Source organism: Malania oleifera, chromosome 2 (genome assembly GCF_029873635.1).
Source record: "Malania oleifera isolate guangnan ecotype guangnan chromosome 2, ASM2987363v1, whole genome shotgun sequence".
Taxonomy (NCBI): domain Eukaryota; kingdom Viridiplantae; phylum Streptophyta; class Magnoliopsida; order Santalales; family Ximeniaceae; genus Malania; species Malania oleifera.
Genome location: NC_080418.1, coordinates 47,037,358 through 47,045,698, shown reverse-complemented (window position 1 = coordinate 47,045,698; position 8,341 = coordinate 47,037,358). Strand labels below are relative to the sequence as shown.

General features: G+C 40.1%; 1 non-coding gene across 1 annotated transcript; it reads left to right on the top strand.

The window, feature by feature from the left end:
• Positions 1–263: 263 nt before the first annotated feature.
• Positions 264–369, top strand: LOC131149984 (small nucleolar RNA R71). The gene has a single exon (XR_009135372.1). It is a non-coding gene; the product is annotated as a small nucleolar RNA R71 (small nucleolar RNA).
• Positions 370–8,341: the final 7,972 nt, after the last annotated feature.

Genomic DNA, 8,341 nt, shown 5'->3' with positions numbered 1-8,341 from the left:
TTTTTAGATATAGCATACAAAGTAGGGGCTACGTCTTCGTTTCGGTCAACTCGTGGACTCCCTTAGGTTTCGACGTTGATGGATTGGTTAGTCTATGAATAGTAGCCATGTGTTGCTGAGAATTCTCAACTAAACTTTCAAAGAAAATCCAGGCTTCATTTTCATGTTTTGTGAGAAAAGTACCTCCACACAATGCATCTACCATAGACCTATCTCTCTCAGCTAACCCTTCATAAAAAGTTTGCACTAATTGCCACTTGGGGACTTGGTGATGTGGGCATTTACGGAGAAGGTCCCTGAAGCACTCCCGAGTCTAAAATAAGAGTTCCCCATCCGTCTGTGAGAAACTTGTGATAGCTCTCCAAAGCTGGTTAGTCTTCCCAATTGGGAAGTACTTTTTAAGAAATTCATATTGCATGGCCCAGTTGGTCACCGAGTTCGTTTCTAAGGACATCAGCCAATATTTGTCCTTATCCTTCAGAGAGAATGGGAAGAGCCTAAGATAGAAAGCATCATCATTGAAATTAGGGATGCGGATGGTGGAACAAATTTCCAAGAACTTATTTAGATACTGATAAGGATTTTTAGTAGAGTTCCCATGAAGGTTGGGTAGCATTGAGATGATTGAAGTCTTAATATCAAATTGTGCCACCTAAACATCCGGGATCCGTATGCAGTAAGGCGAGGTGTATGCATTAGATACAAAGTAGTCCCTAAGAGGCCAAAGATGTTGCTCTCCTACCATAGGTAGGTGGGGAGCGGGGGGTTCCGGTATTTGTTCAATGAAAACCAAGGGGTTATCTTCAAACATTGCTTTCAGTTCAGATGACTCAGCCTTCTTTGGATTAGAGATAGCTTTCCTAAGGGGACTACGAGATTTTTCAATCTCAAGATCTATGGGAATTATCTCGGGTTCCAAAGAATGCAGAGCAAACATACACATGTCTAAGCACAAAGATTCAGACTTCAAAAACAGAAAAAAAATAAAGAAAATAGAAATTAACAAAGAAAGTGAAGACAAAAGGAGAAAAAATCAAAAGAACAAGGCAATAATACTCTAAAGTGGAAGTTAGCTTATAACCATAGCCAAGTCCTTGGCAACAAAGCCAAAATTATGTAGGCTCGCCAAGGCTTGGGTCATTAACAACCAAAAATAATATTTATAAAACGTAACTATCCCAAGTTTAGTAGAAAGTGGGTAAGACGGGTATCGATCCACAGAGACTTGAAGTGCAATTATTAATCTACTTCCAATTTAGTTTACTAAAGCCTTGTTATGAAAAAGCAATGAAAGCTGGTATTTTGCAATGGTGATTTTCTAAAAACTACTGGAAAGCATGTAACTGAAAGCAAATAAATCTAAACTACTAGAAAGTAAGAAAATTTCTAAGTTACCCTACTTTTACAAAGTGATACTAAGATTCAAATCAGACACTGGATGCCATGCTTCTAACTATGCTAATCCAAACTTCTATAGAAGTACTAACCCGAGTGGGCCAACGCAGGAGAGGGGCAATCAAGGGCACAGGATAGCAAGGGTGCACCAACCGTCCAGAGTACGGTCGGGAACCAGAGTATACCCTATCTCAACGATATTGAACACCTCCGCGATTCCATAGCCGACTATTTCCCTTTGACTGATACGTAGCCGATTGTTGTATGAATGCTACCGGTTGTCACAGGCTTTCGGACACTCCATACACGAACTAAAACTAATCTACTCTTACTCTAACTTGGCACTCAATGACTTCCTAGGTCTGTCACTAACCTAAGAGAGGCCAAAGAGAAACCCAAAGCTTGTGTTCATAGCAAATACTTATAGGTTCTAGGGTCTACAAGGGTTTTTTTACAAGTTAGGAACGTTTGTAGCAAATCTTGCATAGAAGATCGTTGCTGTCGACCAAGTCGCCCTTCTGTCATTCTTGTGTGCATCCTAGTTGGATGTAGAGGGAAGTCAGGGATTCAATTCTTCAATGTCGTCGAATTTGTCGCATGTTAGGGTCTTGATGGTCGAACTAATGGTTGAGACTTGCAGTATCTCGATCTTCAGGAAATCTTAGTATCTCGACATAGTCGCCCCTGAAGGTCTCTTGGTCAAAAAATTTGAGACTTCAGTACTTTTAACTTTTAGTTCTGTCTTAGTATCTCGATGTGGTCACTCTAGGGTGTCACTTGGTCATGCGCTTGGTTGAACCTTGCAGCATTTTGATCTCAGTCTGAACCTTGGAGTCCGTAGTGGAAGACTAGGTCGCCCTTATGTGTTGCTAATGGCGTCACATGGTCAAGCATCATCTTCATGTTTATTCATGATCTGAAGCTTCTGGAGCTTGGCTAAATGTCTGAATTCGAGCTTTGAATCCTCTAAATCCTCCTTGGCTTCTTATAATGTCCAACTCCATGGTTTAACCTATTTTTCCTGAAAAGACAAACAAACCTTGCATAGCTCTGAACAATGATAACTTTGCATAAATACATAATAAAATGAGGATAAACAAAGGTAAATGAGGGTCTAAAATCATTCTTTTTTAGAGGCTCATCACAAAACAATAGTATATGGATGGGTGCTACGATGGAGCTTCGAAAGGGGAAGAGAGAGATGGGATGCAAATGGGTCTATGAGAAGAAAGAAGCAGTATCAGAAAAAGAGGGAGAAAAGTTCAAGTCTTATATAGTAGTAAAGGGCTACTCACAGAGGAAAGGGGTTGACTACGATAAGATCTTCTCTCGTGTGGTCAAACACACTTCCATCAGGGCAGTGTTGGGTTTGGTAGCGCATTTTGATATGTTGTTGGAGCAAATGGATGTAAAGACAACTTTTCTTCATAGTGATTTGGAGGAGTTGATTTACATGGTACAATAAGAAGGGTTCAATCAGCCTAGATCAAAACACTTGGTCTTCAAATTGAGGATGTTGGGGATGTGGCTCATATTCTGAGTGGAATGCATATACCAGGAGAAGCACCGTGAAGCGAGGGAACAAGAGAGAGATACAGGGTGTATCCTTGAGGGCAAACTGTCAATGTTTTGCATGTAATCGTTGACGATTTTAGGAAGTTCTACGAAAGTAATCTTCTCGGATTTAAACCATCGATGGTTTCACTTGCGGACATCATAGATTTTCAAATTGGAGATCTATAGAACAAGAGTTTTTGGAGGAATTTCCTCCAAGGGATCGCTACAGAAGTGTTTTAGATTAACTATAGGTCTTCTGTACGCAATAGATCCTTATATATTCATTATTATGTAACCCTAGATTGATTAGGGCTTGTAAGCTTCATGGTTTATAGTGGAAAACAACTGCTGCTCCTGTGGACGTAGGTAAATTGCCAAACCATGTAAATTATTGTGTCTTTTAATCATTGCTTTCATTTATTCTCATTGTTAAGTGGATACTTGTTTAGTATAGTTCAATATTGAGTGCTTGCCTACTTGTTCCATTAATTGTTTCAAGAGAGTTCGTGTAAGGTCTTCTGCTGCGCACACTCAGCATCAACAACTGGTTTTTGAGTGCTGATTGTTTGTGAACAAAAATTGGTATCATACCCAGGTGATTGTTGGTGTGGTAACAATAATTGGTATCAAAGGTATTAGTTTTCAATGGTTGGGATTTTGTTTGCAAGGTTCGAGATTGGTAAGTGATTAAGTGTCAAATATTGCATAACTAGGTGTTTAAATGTGTTTATTAATTATTACAAATTGGATTAAATGCCCAAATTATGCACATTATTTTTAATTGATAACGTTATGATCATTATTCTACTTTTGCCCGTAAATTTATGAGCACTTGCGCTTAAGGATTGTAGGGTCTTTTCAGGAATTGAAAAATAAAGATACAAGTCATGTATTTGATTTTGAAGTATACAGAAATTGAAAAGATGATAAAAAATTCTAAGAAAGCCGTGCATGTGAAGAAGGTCTATTATATTACATGTGCCAACAAATTAAAATGCATGCATGGACCATGGGCCTTGCAAATCAAACAACCGTGCACAATAAAAAAAAAAAAGGCTAAACTCAAGTGGCAAGTTAGAGAGAGAAGCTCTCGCCTCTCTCTAGGGAGAGGTGCTTGTCCGGGTGTGATTGTGGTGTTTTCTGGCTTGATTTGTAACAACCGTGGTGATCTGGGAGGATTCGTAATATTTTTGCGGTTTGATCTTTGCTTTAAGATTAAATGTCAAGCTTCGGGAGTTTTCCCGCCCATGCGGATTTGAAAATGGGGTTGGCTGAATGTTTGAAGAAGAACGATACTGAGAAATGCGATTCTGGCCTTGTTCGAATCCAAATGAATGAAAATAGAAAGATTGATGATGCCCTTGATTTTATCGAAAGAAGGGGTGGAGATACGGCGGTCTGGAGGTTAAGAAAGGAACAGGAAATTTTTGGAGAATATTTGAGACTGCAGAAGGAGGTAAAGATGAAAATGATTCAAATTGAAGCGAATCGATCCCCTGAAGACTTCATGGATTTGATACAAAGACATCTTGGTCTCACTGCAAATGGCTCGAATGGCTCAGATGGGGTGGAATCCAATATGGGGCTTTCTACCCTGATGGTCCTTAGTGAAAAAATTATGGAAGCGTTGGGATTGAATTCCAGCAGGGATAGGGATAAGACTTCAAAGGAAAAAAGACGTCTCTGGGGAGATGAGGATCATATTGGCTCCAGAAGCTTAAGTCCAGTTAATGCTCAATCGGAGGCTGCTGAGAAGGTAAACCATGGAGAGGGTATGGTAATCAGAAACAATAAAAGGAGGTTGTGGTTTGAACTCTTTGAAAGCAATAGTAAAAAGGATCTTCCAGGCCTTGAGGGCTTGAGTCCAACCAAAGCTCAACCTGAGGCTACAAAAAAGGAAAATCAAGGGGTGAAAATGGTTACTAGGAACAATAAAAGGGTACCTTGGTCTGAACTTTTCACTAACAATAGAAGGCCAAAATCATATACCCCTATCCCATCTTTCCCCTTAGATGGTCAAGGGGCTAAGCTGAAATTATCTGACTTATCTAGACCTGAGGATTCATATTTGAAATGTCTAGTGTGATACTTTGTTGATAGGTTCCCTAGTGCAAGTGCATTGAATGCTATTATCAAATCATGGAATGCTCAGGTTACATATATCAGACATGTTGATGATTGGATTGTCTTCAAGTTTCAGAATGAGGAAGATATGGAGAGGGTAATACAGAAAGCTCCATATATTATCAAGGGTAGGACCCTGTTCATTAAGAAAATGCCAAAGAACTTTCAGTTTGGGCCTGAACATCGAACGGTGTTGCCAGTCTGGATTCAATTGAGGAACCTTCCTGTAGAGATGTGGACTCCCCTTGCCTTGGGAAAAATATGCTCTGAAATTGGGAAACCAATGTGTGCAGAAAAAATTACAATGTTGAAGGCAAGAGTATCATTTGCCAGGGTGCTTGTGGAATTGATGTTGCAAAAGAGATTAAACACTCAGTAAAAATCATCCTTCCTGATGATGTGGAGTTAAATCAAGAAATAGTGTATGAGAATCCCCCTAAATATTGCACATTCTGTAAATATGTGGGTCACACTGTAAATGTGTGTGGGATTAGAAAGGCACCTGGGAGGCAAACGCACCAGAAAGTTTATGTGGCTAAGTCTAGTGCAGCTGTGTGTCCTCCAAAGGAAGCAAAAGATGTGGAGACACATGAGGTGGAGGGGAATGAAAGTGCTCCTCCATGCTCCTCACGTGGTGAGGATTTACATACTTCAATACCAACGGAAATGAATTCTGAAAGGGATGGGATGGAGGCCGTCACTGCTACTACCTGTGGTGGTGACAACATCTATTTGAATCTGCCCCAGATAGAAAATCCATCGATTCTTGATCAACAACAAGAAATGGAGTATGAAGGTCAGGTTGATTCATAGGTTCTTAGAGCCCCTTTACTAGCCTGCAATACAAAGGGGATTGTTTGTCCTTCTGAACCTGTAACAGAAAATTGCTCAGCTATACTAATAAATCCGGTTATTGAGGAATAGGGAGGGAGGATGGAAATAACTTGCGGGGAAAACCCTATGGAGCCAGTACAGAATGGAACCAATACAAAGGAAGTGGTGTGTGCTCCACAGGATCAGGAAGGTCAAATGAGGAGAGTGGACTCAAAAAGAGGAAAGGAACCAAATGATGGATCTAAAATGGTGGGGAATAGGAAAAGCTCAAGGAAGGGTGGAAGCACAGCACAAGCTAAAAGGAAAGGAGGGCCAGACCCTCATCCTTCATCATGAAGATAGCATCCGGAATATTAGGGGTCTAAATTGACCCCTAAAGTATAATGGGATTTCAAATCTCATTAAGAATAATAAAATAGATGTAATGGGGATATTAGAAACAAAGCTCACAATTAAGAGGCTAGAAACTATAAAGGAAAGAAAACTCCCTTCCTGGAAGCAGATAAACAATTTTGAGACTCATAGGGCTGGTAGGATTGCTGTTCTTTAGAATCCTCATAAGTCAAATTTATGGGTGCTTAAAAAGACCCCACAGGCCATCCACTGTAATGTTAAATGTAAAGTTTCTTCAAATGAATTCATGGTGAGCTTCATATATGGCTTCAACTCTCTGGTTGGCAGGAGAGAGCTTTGGAGCGATATCAGACAAATTGGAGTTTCCCTTTCACCCCCCCTGGCTATTGTGTGGGGATTTTAACTGTGTGCTTGATTCAAAGGAAAAGAGGAATGGTATTCCCCCCTCTCATTATGAGATGAAAGAGTTCAGGGAGTGCTGCAATGAAATTGGACTGGTTGACCTTAACTCTACCGGATGTAAGCTCACTTGGTCAAATGGTAATGTTTGGTGCAAGCTTGATCGTGTTATGGTTAACCAAGATTGGGTTTTGAAAGGCTGGAATACTCAGGTCCATTTCCAATTCCCTGGCATCCTCTCAGATGACTCTGTGGGTATAACTTCTTTATTTATAGAACAAGATCTGGGCAGATCTCACTTTAAATTTTTCAATACGTGGACCATCCATGAAGACTTCCTGAGGATTGTGGAGGATAACTGGAATATCCAGGTTTCGGGTTATTCTCAATTCTATCTGGCAAAAAAGCTCCATAATCTCAAAAATCCATTGAAGCTCAATAAACAATAGTATTCTCACATATCTTCCAGAGCAAAAAAAGCTAGCTCTGAGCTTGTGGATTTGCAAGAAAAGCTTCAAGATTGTCCTACATGTCCAGACTTGAAAAAGAGATTGATGGATAAAAGGATTGAAGCCGAAAGACTTGAGAAGGAAAATTGGCTCTTTTTAGCTCAAGTAATTAAAAACAAATATCTAATGTGCAGTGATAGGAGCTCTGCACATTTCCATGCCATTCTAAAAAAGAACAGGATGAGAAGGCATATTGCTGCTATTACAAAAGAGAATGGTGAAATAACCACTTCTTATTCCCAAGTTGTAGAGGAATTTGTAAAATTTTATGAAATGATGCTGGGGAAAAAGCAGACTTGCTCTTCATTCGATCCTCTTGTAGTCAATACGGGGCCAGTCCTCAGTGAGGCCAGGAGAATCTCCATGACTGTCCCAATTTCAGATCAGGAAATCAGAGATGCACTTTTTAGTATCGAGGATGGCAAATCCCTAGGACCGGATGGTTACTCTGCTTGCTTTTTCAAACAGGCCTGGTCTGTTGTTGGCTTGGATGTCATAAGTGCAGTCAAAGAATTTTTCAACAATGGAAGGCTATTAAAACAGTTCAATCATACTATCATTGCCCTGGTGCCTAAAGTCAGTAATGCCAGCCATGTTGGTGATTTTAGACCCATTTCTTGCTGTAATTTCTTCTATAAGATTATTTCAAAAGTCATTGCAGCTAGAATTAAACCATACCTGGAAGAGATAATTGACCCTGCATAAGCGGCTTTTATACAAAAAAGAAGCATGGTGGAGAATATATACATGATGCAGGAGCTAATTAGAGGGTATGCAAGGAAAAGGGTCTCTCCAAGATGCCTCATGAAGGTGGATCTTAGAAATGCCTATGATACAGTTGATTGGTCCTTCATCTCTGACCTGCTGAAGCATTTGAAGTTCCCTCCTATGATGATTAGATGGATCATGGACTGTATCTCAACTACTGCCTTCTCTGTCAGCCTAAATGGACATCTCTTTGGATTCTTTCCTGGAAATCAAGGCTCGAGACAGGGGGATCCTCTTTCCCCTCTACTTTTTGTCTTATGTATGGACTATCTATCAAGACTCCTGAAATCTCTCTCTGGCAATCTCAGGTTTAAACTCCACCCAAAATGTGGAGATTTGAGATTAACCCACTTAATATTTGCAGATGATCTAATGCTTTTCTCGAGGGGTGATGCTGTCTC